Raw genomic sequence first — 16,756 nt, 5'->3', positions numbered from 1 at the left:
CCACTCAGTGTACAGATATCTCCCTGAGAGAGAGGGACTGAGAGACACCAGTCAGTGTACATATATCTCCCTGAGAGACAGGGACTGAGAGACACCACTCAGTGTACAGATATCTCCCTGAGAGAGAGGGACTGAGAGACACCACTCAGTGTACAGATATCTCCCTGAGAGAGAGGGACTGAGAGACACCAGTCAGTGTACAGATATCTCCCTGAGAGAGAGCAACTGAGAGACACCACTCAGAGCACAGATATCTCCCTGAGAGACAGGGACTGAGAGACACCAGTCAGAGTACAGATATCTCCCTGAGAGAGAGGGGCTGAGAGACACCAGTCAGTGTACAGATATCTCCCTGAGAGACACCACTCAGTGTACATAAAGCTCCCTGAGAGACAGGGACTGAGAGACACCAGTCAGTGTACAGATATCTCCCTGAGAGACAGGGACTGAGAGACACCACTCAGTGCACAGATACCTCCCTGAGAGAGAGGGACTGAGAGACACCAGTCAGTGTACATATATCTCCCTGAGAGACAGGGACTGAGAGACACCACTCAGTGTACAGATATCTCCCTGAGAGACAGGGACTGAGAGACACCACTCAGTGGACAGTTACCTCCCTGAGAGAGAGGGACTGAGAGACACCAGTCAGTGTACATATATCTCCCTGAGAGACAGGGACAGAGAGACACCACTCAGTGTACAGATATCTCCCTGAGAGACAGGGACTGAGAGACACCAGTCAGAGTACAGATATCTCCCTGAGAGAGAGGGACTGAGAGACACCACTCAGTGTACAGATATCACCCTGAGAGACAGGGACTGAGAGACACCAGTCAGTGTACAGATATCTCCCTGAGAGAGAGGGACTGTGAGACACCACTCAGTGCACAGATATCTCCCTGAGAGAGAGGGACTGAGAGACACCACTCAGTGTACAGATATCTCCCTGAGAGACACCACTCAGTGTACATAAAGCTCCCTGAGAGACAGGGACTGAGAGACACCAGTCAGTGTACAGATATCTACCTGAGAGACAGGGACTGAGAGACACCACTCAGTGTACAGAAACTTCCCTGAGAGAGAGGGACTGAGAGACACCAGTCAGTGTACAGATATCTCCCTGAGAGAGAGGGACTGAGAGACACCACTCAGTGTACAGATATCTCCCTGAGAGAGAGGGACTGAGATACACCTCTCAGTGTACAGATATCTCCCTGAGAGACAGGGACTGAGAGACACCACTCAGTGTACAGATATCTCCCTGAGAGACAGGGACTGAGAGACACCACTCAGTGTACAGATACCTCCCTGAGAGAGAGGGACTGAGTGACACCAGTCAGTGTACATATATCTCCCTGAGAGACAGGGACTGAGAGACACCACTCAGTGTACAGATATCTCCCTGAGAGACAGGGACTGAGAGACACCAGTCAGAGTACAGATATCTCCCTGAGAGAGAGGGACTGAGAGACACCACTCAGTGTACAGATATCACCCTGAGAGACAGGGACTGAGAGACAACAGTCAGTGTACAGATATCTCCCTGAGAGAGAGGGACTGTGAGACACCACTCAGTGCACAGATATCTCCCTGAGAGAGAGGGACTGAGAGACACCACTCAGTGTACAGATATCTCCATGAGAGACAAGGACTGAGAGACACCAGTCAGTGTACATATATCTCCCTGAGAGACAGGGACTGAGAGACACCACTCAGTGTACAGATACCTCCCTGAGAGAGGGACTGAGAGACACCAGTCAGTGTACATATATCTCCCTGAGAGACAGGGACTGAGAGACACCACTCAGTGTACAGATATCTCCCTGAGAGACAGGGACTGAGAGACACCAGTCAGAGTACAGATATCTCCCTGAGAGACAGGGACTGAGAGACAACAGTCAGAGTACAGATATCTCCCTGAGAGAGAGGGACTGAGAGACACCACTCAGTGTACAGATATCACCCTGAGAGACAGGGACTGAGAGACACCAGTCAGTGTACAGATATCTCCCTGAGAGAGAGGGACTGTGAGACACCACTCAGTGCACAGATATCTCCCTGAGAGAGAGGGACTGAGAGACACCACTCAGTGTACAGATATCTCCCTGAGAGACACCACTCAGTGTACATAAAGCTCCCTGAGAGACAGGGACTGAGAGACACCAGTCAGTGTACAGATATCTCCCTGAGAGACAGGGACTGAGAGACACCACTCAGTGTACAGATACCTCCCTGAGAGAGAGGGACTGAGAGACACCAGTCAGTGTACAGATATCTCCCTGAGAGAGAGGGACTGAGAGACACCACTCAGTGTACAGATATCTCCCTGAGAGAGAGGGACTGAGAGACACCACTCAGTGTACAGATATCTCCATGAGAGACAGGGACTGAGAGACACCACTCAGTGTACAGATATCTCCCTGAGAGACAGGGACTGAGAGACACCAGTCAGTGTACAGATACCTCCATGAGAGAGAGGGACTGAGTGACACCAGTCAGTGTACAGATATCTCCCTGAGAGACAGGGACTGAGAGACACCACTCAATGTACAGATATCTCCCTGAGAGACAGGGACTGGGAGACACCAGTCAGAGTACAGATATCTCCCTGAGAGAGAGGGACTGAGAGACACCACTCAGTGTACAGATATCACCCTGAGTGACAGGGACTGAGAGACACCAGTCAGTGTACAGATATCTCCCTGAGAGAGAGGGACTGTCAGACACCACTCAGTGCACAGATATGTCCCTGAGAGAGAGGGACTGAGAGACACCACTCAGTGTACAGATATCTCCCTGAGAGACAATGACTGAGAGACACCAGTCAGTGTACATATATCTCCCTGAGAGACAGGGACTGAGAGACACCACTCAGTGTACAGATACCTCCCTGAGAGAGGGACTGAGAGACACCAGTCAGTGTACATATATCTCCCTGAGAGACACGGACTGGGAGACACCAGTCAGTGTACAGATATCTCCCTGAGAGAGAGGGACTGAGAGACACCACTCAGTGTACAGATATCTCCCTGAGAGAGAGGGACTGAGAGACACTAGTCAGCGTACAGATATCTCCCTGAGAGAGAGGGACTGAGAGACACCAGTCAGTTTACAGATATCTCCCTGAGAGACAGGGACTGAGAGACACCACTCAGTGTATCGATATCTCCCTGAGAGACAGGGACTGAGAGACACCAGTCAGTGTACAGATATCTCCCTGAGAGTGGGACTGAGAGACACCACTCAGTGTACAGATATCTCCCTGAGAGACAGGGACTGAGAGACACCACTCAGTGTACAGATATCTCCCTGAGAGACAGGGACTGAGAGACACCAGTCAGTGTACAGATTTCTCCCTGAGAGAGAGGGACTGTGAGACACCACTCAGTGTACAGATATCTCCCTGAGAGACAGGGACTGAGAGACACCAGTCAGTGTATAGATATCTCCCTGAGAGAGAGGGACTGAGAGACACCACTCAGTGTACAGATATCTCCCTGAGAGAGAGTGACTGAGAGACACCATTCAGTGTACATATATCTCCCTGAGAGAGAGGGACTGAGAGACACCAGTCAGTGTACAGATATCTCCCTGAGAGAGAGCAACTGAGAGACACCACTCAGTGTACAGATATCTCCCTCAGAGACAGGGACTGAGAGACACCAGTCAGAGTACAGATATCTCCCTGAGAGAGAGGGACTGAGAGACACCACTCAGTGTACAGATATCTCCCTGAGAGACAGGGACTGAGAGACACCAGTCAGTGTACAGATACCTCCCTGAGAGAGAGGGACTGTGAGACACCACTCAGTGCACAGATATCTCCCTGAGAGACAGGGACTGAGAGACACCAGTCAGAGTACAGATACCTCCCTGAGAGAGGGACTGAGAGACACCAGTCAGTGTACATATATCTCCCTGAGAGACAGGGACTGGGAGACACCAGTCAGTGTACAGATATCTCCCTGAGAGAGAGGGACTGAGAGACACCAGTCAGTGTACAGATATCTCCCTGAGAGAGAGCAACTGAGAGACACCACTCAGTGTACAGATATCTCCCTCAGAGACAGGGACTGAGAGACACCAGTCAGAGTACAGATATCTCCCTGAGAGAGAGGGACTGAGAGACACCACTCAGTGTACAGATATCTCCCTGAGAGACAGGGACTGAGAGACACCAGTCAGTGTACAGATACCTCCCTGAGAGAGAGGGACTGTGAGACACCACTCAGTGCACAGATATCTCCCTGAGAGACAGGGACTGAGAGACACCAGTCAGAGTACAGATATCTCCCTGAGAGACAGGGACTGAGAGACACCACTCAGTGTATAGATATCTCCCTGATAGACAGGGACTGAGAGACACCACTCAGTGTACAGATATCTCCCTGAGAGACAGGGACTGAGAGACACCACTCAGTGTATAGATATCTCTCTGACAGACAGGGACTGAGAGACACCAGTCAGTGTACAGATATCTCCCTGAGAGACAGGGGCTGTGAGACACCACTCAGTGTACAGATATCTCCCTGAGAGAGAGGGACTGAGAGACACCAGTCAGTGTACATCTATCTCCCTGAGAGACAGGGACTGAGAGACACCACTCAGTGTACAGATATCTCCCTGAGAGAGAGGGACTGAGAGACACCACTCAGTGTACAGATATCTCCCTGAGAGAGAGGGACTGAGAGACACCAGTCAGTGTACAGATATCTCCCTGAGAGAGAGCAACTGAGAGACACCACTCAGTGTACAGATATCTCCCTCAGAGACAGGGACTGAGAGACACCAGTCAGTGTACAGATATCTCCCTGAGCGACAGGGACTGTGAGACACCACTCAGTGTACAGATATCTCCCTGAGAGAGAGGGACTGAGAGACACCAGTCAGTGTACATATATCTCCCTGAGAGACAGGGACTGAGAGACACCACTCAGTGTACAGATATCTCCCTGAGAGAGAGGGACTGAGAGACACCACTCAGTGTACAGATATCTCCCTGAGAGAGAGGGACTGAGAGACACCAGTCAGTGTACAGATATCTCCCTGAGAGAGAGCAACTGAGAGACACCACTCAGTGTACAGATATCTCCCTCAGAGACAGGGACTGAGAGACACCAGTCAGTGTACAGATATCTCCCTGAGAGACAGGGACTGAGAGACACCAGTCAGAGTACAGATATCTCCCTGAGAGAGAGGGACTGAGAGACACCATTCAGTGGACAGATATCTCCCTGAGAGACACCACTCAGTGTACATAAAGCTCCCTGAGAGACAGGGACTGAGAGACACCAGTCAGTGTACAGATATCTCCCTGAGAGACAGGGACTGAGAGACACCACTCAGTGTACAGATACCTCCCTGAGAGAGAGGGACTGAGAGACACCAGTCAGTGTACAGATATCTCCCTGAGAGAGAGGGACTGAGAGACACCACTCAGTGGACAGATATCTCCCTGAGAGACAGGGACTGAGAGACACCAGTCAGAGTACAGATATCTCCCTGAGAGAGAGGGACTGAGAGACACCATTCAGTGGACAGATATCTCCCTGAGAGACAGGAACTGAGAGACACCACTCAGTGAACAGATATCTCCCTGAGAGAGAGGGACTGAGAGACACCACTCAGTGTACAGATATCTCCCTGAGAGACAAGGACTGAGAGACACCAGTCAGTGTACATATATCTCCCTGAGAGACAGGGACTGAGAGACACCACTCAGTGTACAGATACCTCCCTGAGAGAGGGACTGAGAGACACCAGTCAGTGTACATATATCTCCCTGAGAGACAGGGACTGAGAGACACCAGTCAGTGTACAGATATCTCCCTGAGAGAGAGGGACTGAGAGACACCACTCAGTGTACAGATATCTCCCTGAGAGAGAGGGACTGAGAGACACCAGTCAGTGTGCAGATGTCTCCCTGAGAGAGAGGGACTGTGAGACACCACTCAGTGTACAGATATCTCCCTGAGAGACAGGGACTGAGAGACACCACTCAGTGTATAGATATCTCCCTGACAGACAGGGACTGAGAGACACCAGTCAGTGTACAGATATCTCCCTGAGAGACAGGGGCTGTGAGATACCACTCAGTGTACAGATATCTCCCTGAGAGAGAGGGACTGAGAGACACCAGTCAGTGTACAGATATCTCCCTGAGAGAGAGGGACTGAGAGACACCAGTCAGTGTACATATATCTCCCTGAGAGACAGGGACTGAGAGACACCACTCAGTGTACAGATATCTCCCTGAGAGAGAGGGACTGAGAGACACCAGTCAGTGTACAGATATCTCCCTGAGAGAGAGCAACTGAGAGACACCACTCAGTGTACAGATATCTCCCTCAGAGACAGGGACTGAGAGACGCCAGTCCGAGTACAGATATCTCCCTGAGAGAGAGGGACTGAGAGACACCAGTCAGTGTACAGATATCTCCCTGAGAGCGAGGGACTGTGAGACACCACTCAGTGTACAGATATCTCCCTGAGAGAGAGGGACTGTGAGACACCACTCAAGGCACAGATATCTCCCTGAGAGACAGGGACTGAGAGACACCAGTCAGTGTACAGATATCTCCCTGAGAGACACCACTCAGTGTACATAAAGCTCCCTGAGAGACAGGGACTGAGAGACACCAGTCAGTGTACAGATATCTCCCTGAGAGACAGGGACTGAGAGACACCACTCAGTGTACAGATACCTCCCTGAGAGAGAGGGTCTGAGAGACAGCAGTCAGTGTACACATATCTCCCTGAGAGACAGGGACTGAGAGACACCACTCAGTGTACAGATATCTCCCTGAGAGACAGGGACTGAGAGACACCACTCAGTGTACAGATACCTCCTTGAGAGAGAGGGACTGAGAGACACCAGTCAGTGTACATATATCTCCCTGAGAGACAGGGACTGAGAGACACCACTCAGTGTACAGATATCTCCCTGAGAGACAGGGACTGAGAGACACCAGTCAGAGTACAGATATCTCCCTGAGAGAGAGGGACTGAGAGACACCACTCAGTGTACAGATATCACCCTGAGAGACAGGGACTGAGAGACACCAGTCAGTGTACAGATATCTCCCTGAGAGAGAGGGACTGTGAGACACCACTCAGTGCACAGATATCTCCCTGAGAGAGAGGGACTGAGAGACACCACTCAGTGTACAGATATCTCCCTGAGAGACACCACTCAGTGTTCATAAAGCTCCCTGAGAGACAGGGACTGAGAGACACCAGTCAGTGTACAGATATCTCCCTGAGAGACAGGGACTGAGAGACACCACTCAGTGTACAGATACCTCCCTGAGAGAGATGGACTGAGAGACACCAGTCAGTGTACAGATATCTCCCTGAGAGAGAGGGACTGAGAGACACCACTCAGTGTACAGATATCTCCCTGAGAGACAGGGACTGAGAGACACCAGTCAGAGTACAGATATCTCCCTGAGAGAGAGGGACTGAGAGACACCATTCAGTGTACAGATATCTCCCTGAGAGACAGGAACTGAGAGACACCACTCAGTGAACAGATATCTCCCTGAGAGAGAGGGACTGAGAGACACCACTCAGTGTACAGATATCTCCCTGACAGACAAAGACTGAGAGACACCAGTCAGTGTACATATATCTCCCTGAGAGACAGGGACTGAGAGACACCACTCAGTGTACAGATACCTCCCTGAGAGAGGGACTGAGAGACACCAGTCCTCGTACAGATATCTCCCTGAGAGAGAGGGACTGAAAGACACCACTCAGTGTACAGATATCTCCCTGAGAGAGAGGGACTGAGAGACACTAGTCAGCGTACAGATATCTCCCTGAGAGAGAGGGACTGAGAGACACCAGTCAGTGTACAGATATCTCCCTGAGAGACAGGGACTGAGAGACACCACTCAGTGTATAGATATCTCCCTGAGAGACAGGGACTGAGAGACACCAGTCAGTGTACAGATATCTCCCTGAGAGAGAGGGACTGAGAGACACCAGTCAGTGTACATATATATCCCTGAGAGACAGGGACTGAGAGACACCACTCAGTGTACAGATATCTCCCTGAGAGAGAGGGACTGAGAGACACCACTTAGTGTACAGATATCTCCCTGAGAGAGAGGGACTGAGAGACACCAGTCAGTGCACAGATATCTCCGAGAGAGAGCAACTGAGAGACACCACTGAGTGTACAGATATCTCCCTCAGAGACAGGGACTGAGAGACACCAGTCAGAGTGCAGATATCTCCCTGAGAGAGAGGGACTGAGAGACACCACTCAGTGTACAGATATCTCCCTGAGAGACAGGGACTGAGAGACACCAGTCAGTGTGCAGATATCTCCCTGAGAGAGAGGGACTGAGATACACCACTCAGTGTACAGATATCTCCCTGAGAGACACCACTCAGTGTACATAAAGCTCCCTGAGAGACAGGGACTGAGAGACACCAGTCAGTGTACAGATATCTCCCTGAGAGACAGGGACTGAGAGACACCACTCAGTGTACAGATATCTCCCTGAGAGACAGAGACTGAGAGAAACCAGTCAGTGTACACATATCTCCCTGAGAGAGAGGAACTGAGAGACACTCGTCAGCGTACAGATATCTCCCTGAGAGAGAGGGACTGAGAGACACGAGTCAGTGTACAGATATCTCCCTGAGAGACAGGGACTGAGAGACACCACTCAGTGTATAGATATCTCCCTGAGAGACAGGGACTGAGAGACACCAGTCAGTGTACAGATATCTCCCTGAGAGAGAGGGACTGAGAGAAACCACTCAGCGTACAGATATCTCCCTGAGAGACAGGGACTGAGAGACACCAGTCAGTGTACAGATATCTCCCTGAGAGAGAGTGACTGTGAGACACCACTCAGTGTACAGATATCTCCCTGAGAGACAGGGACTGAGAGACACCAGTCAGTGTACAGATATCTCCCTGAGAGAGAGGGACTGAGAGACACCACTCAGTGTACAGATATCTCCCTGAGAGACAGGGACTGAGAGTCACCAGTCAGTGTACAGATATCTCCCTGAGAGAGAGGGACTGAGAGACACCACTCAGTGTACATAAAGCTCCCTGAGAGACAGGGACTGAGAGACACCAGTCAGTGTACAGATGTCTCCCTGAGAGAGAGGGACTGTGAGACACCACTCAGTGTACAGATATCTCCCTGAGAGACAGGGACTGAGAGACACCACTCAGTGTATAGATATCTCCCTGAGAGACAGGGACTGAGAGACACCACTCAGTGTATAGATATCTCCCTGAGAGAGAGGGACTGAGAGACACCACTTAGTGTACAGATATCTCCCTGAGAGAGAGGGACTGAGAGACACCAGTCAGTGTACAGATATCTCCGAGAGAGAGCAACTGAGAGACACCACTCAGTGTACAGATATCTCCCTCAGAGACAGGGACTGAGAGACACCACTCAGTGTACAGATATCTCCCTGAGAGACAGGGACTGAGAGACACCAGTCAGTGCACAGATATCTCCCTGAGAGAGAGGGACTGAGAGACACCACTCAGTGTACAGATATCCCCCTGAGAGACACCACTCAGTGTACATAAAGCTCCCTGAGAGACAGGGTCTGAGAGACACCAGTCAGTGTACAGATATCTCCCTGAGAGAGAGGGACTGAGAGACACCACTCAGTGTACAGATATCTCCCTGAGAGAGAGGGACTGAGAGACACTAGTCAGCGTACAGATATCTCCCTGAGAGACAGGGACTGAGAGACACCAGTCAGTGTACAGATATCTCCCTGAGAGACAGGGACTGAGAGACACCACTCAGTGTATAGATATCTCCCTGAGAGACAGGGACTGAGAGACACCAGTCAGTGTACAGATATCTCCCTGAGAGAGAGGGACTGAGAGACACCAGTCAGTGTACATATATCTCCCTGAGAGACAGGGACTGAGAGACACCACTCAGTGTACAGATATCTCCCTGAGAGAGAGGGACTGAGAGACACCACTTAGTGTACAGATATCTCCCTGAGAGAGAGGGACTGAGAGACACCAGTCAGTGCACAGATATCTCCGAGAGAGAGCAACTGAGAGACACCACTCAGTGTACAGATATCTACCTCAGAGAAAGGGACTGAGAGACACCAGTCAGAGTGCAGATATGTCCCTGAGAGAGAGGGACTGAGAGACACCACTCAGTGTACAGATATCTCCCTGAGAGACAGGGACTGAGAGACACCAGTCAGTGTGCAGATATCTCCCTGAGAGAGAGGGACTGAGAGACACCACTCAGTGTACAGATTTCTCCCTGAGAGACACCACTCAGTGTACATAAAGCTCCCTGAGAGAGAGGGACTGAGAGACACCACTCAGTGTACAGATATCTCCCTGAGAGACAGGGACTGAGAGACACCACTCAGTGTATAGATATCTCCCTGACAGACAGGGACTGAGAGACACCAGTCAGTGTACAGATATCTCCCTGAGAGACAGGGGCTGTGAAACACCAGTCAGTGTACATATATCTCCCTGAGAGACAGGGACTGAGAGACACCACTCAGTGTACAGATATCTCCCTGAGAGAGAGGGACTGAGAGACACCACTTAGTGTACAGACATCTCCCTGAGAGAGAGGGACTGAGAGACACCAGTCAGTGTACAGATATCTCCGAGAGAGAGCAACTGAGAGACACCACTCAGTGTACAGATATCTCCCTCAGAGACAGGGACTGAGAGACACCACTCAGTGTACAGATATCTCCCTGAGAGACAGGGACTGAGAGACACCAGTCAGTGCACAGATATCTCCCTGAGAGAGAGGGACTGAGAGACACCACTCAGTGTACAGATATCCCCCTGAGAGACACCACTCAGTGTACATAAAGCTCCCTGAGAGACAGGGTCTGAGAGACACCAGTCAGTGTACAGATATCTCCCTGAGAGAGAGGGACTGAGAGACACCACTCAGTGTACAGATATCTCCCTGAGAGAGAGGGACTGAGAGACACTAGTCAGCGTACAGATATCTCCCTGAGAGAGAGGGACTGAGAGACACCAGTCAGTGTACAGATATCTCCCTGAGAGACAGGGACTGAGAGACACCACTCAGTGTATAGATATCTCCCTGAGAGACAGGGACTGAGAGACACCAGTCAGTGTACAGATATCTCCCTGAGAGAGAGGGACTGAGAGACACCAGTCAGTGTACATATATCTCCCTGAGAGACAGGGACTGAGAGACACCACTCAGTGTACAGATATCTCCCTGAGAGAGAGGGACTGAGAGACACCACTTAGTGTACAGATATCTCACTGAGAGAGAGGGACTGAGAGACACCAGTCAGTGCACAGATATCTCCGAGAGAGAGCAACTGAGAGACACCACTCAGTGTACAGATATCTACCTCAGAGAAAGGGACTGAGAGACACCAGTCAGAGTGCAGATATCTCCCTGAGAGAGAGGGACTGAGAGACACCACTCAGTGTACAGATATCTCCCTGAGAGACAGGGACTGAGAGACACCAGTCAGTGTGCAGATATCTCCCTGAGAGAGAGGGACTGAGAGACACCACTCAGTGTACAGATATCTCCCTGAGAGACACCACTCAGTGTACATAAAGCTCCCTGAGAGACAGGGACTGAGAGACACCAGTCAGTGTACAGATATCTCCCTGAGAGACAGGGACTGAGAGACACCACTCAGTGTACAGATATCTCCCTGAGAGACAGGGACTGCGAGACACCAGTCAGTGTACAGATATCTCCCTGAGAGAGAGGGACTGAGAGACACTCGTCAGCGTACAGATATCTCCCTGAGAGAGAGGGACTGAGAGACACGAGTCAGTGTACAGATATCTCCCTGAGAGACAGGGACTGAGAGACACCACTCAGTGTATAGATATCTCCCTGAGAGACAGGGACTGAGAGACACCAGTCAGTGTACAGATATCTCCCTGAGAGAGAGGGACTGAGAGAAACCACTCAGTGTACAGATATCTCCCTGAGAGACAGGGACTGAGAGACACCAGTCAGTGTACAGATATCTCCCTGAGAGAGAGTGACTGTGAGACACCACTCAGTGTACAGATATCTCCCTGAGAGACCGGGACTGAGAGACACCAGTCAGTGTACAGATATCTCCCTGAGAGAGAGGGACTGAGAGACACCACTCAGTGTATAGATATCTCCCTGAGAGACAGGGACTGAGAGACACCACTCAGTGTATAGATATCTCCCTGAGAGAGAGGGACTGAGAGACACCACTTAGTGTACAGATATCTCCCTGAGAGAGAGGGACTGAGAGACACCAGTCAGTGTACAGATATCTCCGAGAGAGAGCAACTGAGAGACACCACTCAGTGTACAGATATCTCCCTCAGAGACAGGGACTGAGAGACACCACTCAGTGTACAGATATCTCCCTGAGAGACAGGGACTGAGAGTCACCAGTCAGTGTACAGATATCTCCCTGAGAGAGAGGGACTGAGAGACACCACTGAGTGTACATAAAGCTCCCTGAGAGACAGGGACTGAGAGACACCAGTCAGTGTACAGATGTCTCCCTGAGAGAGAGGGACTGTGAGACACCACTCAGTGTACAGATATCTCCCTGAGAGACAGGGACTGAGAGACACCACTCAGTGTATAGATATCTCCCTGACAGACAGGGACTGAGAGACACCAGTCAGTGTACAGATATCTCCCTGAGAGACAGGGGCTGTGAGACACCAGTCAGTGTACATATATCTCCCTGAGAGACAGGGACTGAGAGACACCACTCAGTGTACAGATATCTCCCTGAGAGAGAGGGACTGAGAGACACCACTTAGTGTACAGACATCTCCCTGAGAGAGAGGGACTGAGAGACACCAGTCAGTGTACCGATATCTCCGAGAGAGAGCAACTGAGAGACACAACTCAGTGTACAGATATCTCCCTCAGAGACAGGGACTGAGAGACACCACTCAGTGTACAGATATCTCCCTGAGAGACAGGGACTGAGAGACACCAGTCAGTGCACAGATATCTCCCTGAGAGAGAGGGACTGAGAGACACCACTCAGTGTACAGATATCCCCCTGAGAGACACCACTCAGTGTACATAAAGCTCCCTGAGAGACAGGGTCTGAGAGACACCAGTCAGTGTACAGATATCTCCCTGAGAGAGAGGGACTGAGAGACACCACTCAGTGTACAGATATCTCCCTGAGAGAGAGGGACTGAGAGACACTAGTCAGCGTACAGATATCTCCCTGAGAGAGAGGGACTGAGAGACACCAGTCAGTGTACAGATATCTCCCTGAGAGACAGGGACTGAGAGACACCACTCAGTGTATAGATATCTCCCTGAGAGACAGGGACTGAGAGTCACCAGTCAGTGTACAGATATCTCCCTGAGAGAGAGGGACTGAGAGACACCACTGAGTGTACATAAAGCTCCCTGAGAGACAGGGACTGAGAGACACCAGTCAGTGTACAGATGTCTCCCTGAGAGAGAGGGACTGTGAGACACCACTCAGTGTACAGATATCTCCCTGAGAGACAGGGACTGAGAGACACCACTCAGTGTATAGATATCTCCCTGACAGACAGGGACTGAGAGACACCAGTCAGTGTACAGATATCTCCCTGAGAGACAGGGGCTGTGAGACACCAGTCAGTGTACATATATCTCCCTGAGAGACAGGGACTGAGAGACACCACTCAGTGTACAGATATCTCCCTGAGAGAGAGGGACTGAGAGACACCACTTAGTGTACAGACATCTCCCTGAGAGAGAGGGACTGAGAGACACCAGTCAGTGTACCGATATCTCCGAGAGAGAGCAACTGAGAGACACAACTCAGTGTACAGATATCTCCCTCAGAGACAGGGACTGAGAGACACCACTCAGTGTACAGATATCTCCCTGAGAGACAGGGACTGAGAGACACCAGTCAGTGCACAGATATCTCCCTGAGAGAGAGGGACTGAGAGACACCACTCAGTGTACAGATATCCCCCTGAGAGACACCACTCAGTGTACATAAAGCTCCCTGAGAGACAGGGTCTGAGAGACACCAGTCAGTGTACAGATATCTCCCTGAGAGAGAGGGACTGAGAGACACCACTCAGTGTACAGATATCTCCCTGAGAGAGAGGGACTGAGAGACACTAGTCAGCGTACAGATATCTCCCTGAGAGAGAGGGACTGAGAGACACCAGTCAGTGTACAGATATCTCCCTGAGAGACAGGGACTGAGAGACACCACTCAGTGTATAGTTATCTCCCTGAGAGACAGGGACTGAGAGACACCAGTCAGTGTACAGATATCTCCCTGAGAGAGAGGGACTGAGAGACACCAGTCAGTGTACATATATCTCCCTGAGAGACAGGGACTGAGAGACACCACTCAGTGTACAGATATCTCCCTGAGAGAGAGGGACTGAGAGACACCACTTAGTGTACAGATATCTCCCTGAGAGAGAGGGACTGAGAGACACCAGTCAGTGCACAGATATCTCCGAGAGAGAGCAACTGAGAGACACCACTCAGTGTACAGATATCTACCTCAGAGAAAGGGACCGAGAGACACCAGTCAGAGTGCAGATATCTCCCTGAGAGAGAGGGACTGAGAGACACCACTCAGTGTACAGATATCTCCCTGAGAGACAGGGCCTGAGAGACACCAGTCAGTGTGCAGATATCTCCCTGAGAGAGAGGGACTGAGAGACACCACTCAGTGTACAGATATCTCCCTGAGAGACACCACTCAGTGTACATAAAGCTCCCTGAGAGACAGGGACTGAGAGACACCAGTCAGTGTACAGATATCTCCCTGAGAGACAGGGACTGAGAGACACCACTCAGTGTACAGATATCTCCCTGAGAGACAGGGACTGCGAGACACCAGTCAGTGTACAGATATCTCCCTGAGAGAGAGGGACTGAGAGACACTCGTCAGCGTACAGATATCTCCCTGAGAGAGAGGGACTGAGAGACACGAGTCAGTGTACAGATATCTCCCTGAGAGACAGGGACTGAGAGACACCACTCAGTGTATAGATATCTCCCTGAGAGACAGGGACTGAGAGACACCAGTCAGTGTACAGATATCTCCCTGAGAGAGAGGGACTGAGAGAAACCACTCAGTGTACAGATATCTCCCTGAGAGACAGGGACTGAGAGACACCAGTCAGTGTACAGATATCTCCCTGAGAGAGAGTGACTGTGAGACACCACTCAGTGTACAGATATCTCCCTGAGAGACCGGGACTGAGAGACACCAGTCAGTGTACAGATATCTCCCTGAGAGAGAGGGACTGAGAGACACCACTCAGTGTATAGATATCTCCCTGAGAGACAGGGACTGAGAGACACCACTCAGTGTATAGATATCTCCCTGAGAGAGAGGGACTGAGAGACACCACTTAGTGTACAGATATCTCCCTGAGAGAGAGGGACTGAGAGACACCAGTCAGTGTACAGATATCTCCGAGAGAGAGCAACTGAGAGACACCACTCAGTGTACAGATATCTCCCTCAGAGACAGGGACTGAGAGACACCACTCAGTGTACAGATATCTCCCTGAGAGACAGGGACTGAGAGTCACCAGTCAGTGTACAGATATCTCCCTGAGAGAGAGGGACTGAGAGACACCACTGAGTGTACATAAAGCTCCCTGAGAGACAGGGACTGAGAGACACCTGTCAGTGTACAGATGTCTCCCTGAGAGAGAGGGACTGTGAGACACCACTCAGTGTACAGATATCTCCCTGAGAGACAGGGACTGAGAGACACCACTCAGTGTATAGATATCTCCCTGACAGACAGGGACTGAGAGACACCAGTCAGTGTACAGATATCTCCCTGAGAGACAGGGGCTGTGAGACACCAGTCAGTGTACATATATCTCCCTGAGAGACAGGGACTGAGAGACACCACTCAGTGTACAGATATCTCCCTGAGAGAGAGGGACTGAGAGACACCACTTAGTGTACAGACATCTCCCTGAGAGAGAGGGACTGAGAGACACCAGTCAGTGTACAGATATCTCCGAGAGAGAGCAACTGAGAGACACCACTCAGTGTACAGATATCTCCCTCAGAGACAGGGACTGAGAGACACCACTCAGTGTACAGATATCTCCCTGAGAGACAGGGACTGAGAGACACCAGTCAGTGCACAGATATCTCCCTGAGAGAGAGGGACTGAGAGACACCACTCAGTGTACAGATATCCCCCTGAGAGACACCACTCAGTGTACATAAAGCTCCCTGAGAGACAGGGTCTGAGAGACACCAGTCAGTGTACAGATATCTCCCTGAGAGAGAGGGACTGAGAGACACCACTCAGTGTACAGATATCTCCCTGAGAGAGAGGGACTGAGAGACACTAGTCAGCGTACAGATATCTCCCTGAGAGAGAGGGACTGAGAGACACCAGTCAGTGTACAGATATCTCCCTGAGAGACAGGGACTGAGAGACACCACTCAGTGTATAGATATCTCCCTGAGAGACAGGGACTGAGAGACACCAGTCAGTGTACAGATATCTCCCTGAGAGAGAGGGACTGAGAGACACCAGTCAGTGTACATATATCTCCCTGAGAGACAGGGACTGAGAGACACCACTCAGTGTACAGATATCTCCCTGAGAGAGAGGGACTGAGAGACACCACTTAGTGTACAGATATCTCCCTGAGAGAGAGGGACTGAGAGACACCAGTCAGTGCACAGATATCTCCGAGAGAGAGCAACTGAGAGACACCACTCAGTGTACAGATATCTACCTCAGAGAAAGG

This window comes from Heterodontus francisci, chromosome 14 (assembly GCF_036365525.1).
Source record: "Heterodontus francisci isolate sHetFra1 chromosome 14, sHetFra1.hap1, whole genome shotgun sequence".
Taxonomy (NCBI): Eukaryota; Metazoa; Chordata; class Chondrichthyes; order Heterodontiformes; family Heterodontidae; genus Heterodontus; species Heterodontus francisci.
The sequence above is the reverse complement of the archived record's forward strand: the minus strand, read 5'-3'. Positions refer to the sequence as shown.